Below are 1488 nucleotides of genomic sequence, written 5' to 3' on the forward strand. Positions count from 1 at the left end.
TATATAAAAATATACATTACTTTTACTTTTTATGTGTATAAGTGTATTTTCTGCATGTATGTAAGTACACCCATGTCATGCAATGCCCATGGAGGTCAGAAAGGGTGATGGATCCCCAGAACTGGAAGTATGGGTGGTTATTAGTCACCATGAGGGTGCTGGGAAGCAAAAGTGGGTCCTCTGCAAGAGCAGACAGTGCTCTTAACTGCTGAGCTCTTAAGAGCAGCAAGTGCTCTTAACTCCAGCTGTATATTTGAGATCAGGGATGGAAATATCTCCATCAGTTCTTTTATTTTTCAGAATTATTTTGGCTGATGTGTGTGTGTGTGTGTGTGTGTGTGTGTGTGTGTGTGTGTGTTTTTTTATAAGAAATCTGAGATTTTTTTTTCAATGATTTTGAAAAATTGTGTTGGAATTATCCTGAACATTGCATTGGATTTTTAGAATTTTTTTTAATGGTAGGATGGCCATTTTCACAGTATTAATCATACCAGCTTATGATCATGGGACATCTATCAATTTTCTGGAGTTTTCTTCAGTTTCTTTATTCAATGTAATAAAATTTTTCTTAAGGCCTCTGGGGTGGTTCCATCGCGGACCCCGCGCCATGACTCTGCCGACCTCATTCGTCTTTCCATCTCCCCCACTGCTCTCTGCTCCTGGTTTGGGCCCTGTGCCATTCCTGGTCTTGGGTCCCCAGACACCTGGGGAAACGGTGCTGCTTCCTGATCCTTTCCGCCCAGGCCAGCTTGGTGCCTTCCTTGGGCTCCAGGAGCACTGCTTCCACAGGACCTGGCCCTGCCCTCACCTCTCCCTGCTTCCCAGACCTGCACCACTGGTTAATTCTCCTAGCCCCCGCTCTCCGGCCCTCAGGCCTCTCTTGGGGTAATCTACCTCGCAGCCCTCCACGCCTTGACTCCCCCAGCCCCGCTCACCCTTCCATCTCCCCTGCTGTTCTCTACTCCAAGCTTGGGCCCTGTGCCATTCCTAGTCTTGGGGCCCCAGACACGTGGGGAGCCAGTGTTGCTTCCTGACCCTTTTCACCCGGACCAGCTTGGTGCCTTACTTGGGCCCCAGGAGTACTGCCTCTGGAACCGACCCGCCCTCACCTCTCTCTCCATTCCTGGTCCTGCAATACCCACCAGCCTCTTTCTGGGGCTCCTAGGCTTACCTTGCCTCTCCCTGATCCTTTGCATCCAGTACAACCCAGCTACTCAATCCAATCCCTGGGAAATCTTGGGGCTTATTCCCACCCCATCTGCCTTTGCATCCTTGTGTGGCACCGCCACTGCCAGGATCTCAGGTCAGTCCAACATCCAAGTTCCTGAGCCAAAATCATTCTTAGAAGATTCCAGAACTAAGGAGAAAGTCTGAAAACTTCTGACCCACATTGGAATTGGGCCACCACGGAACTCCTGAAGACAAAATCAATCTGGCCTCGACAATATAAAATCAAAAGAGAGAACCAGAAGCTAAGACGAACCAGCT

Source organism: Nannospalax galili, unplaced genomic scaffold (assembly GCF_000622305.1).
Source record: "Nannospalax galili isolate Female #2095 unplaced genomic scaffold, S.galili_v1.0 scaffold115, whole genome shotgun sequence".
Lineage (NCBI taxonomy): Eukaryota > Metazoa > Chordata > Mammalia > Rodentia > Spalacidae > Nannospalax > Nannospalax galili.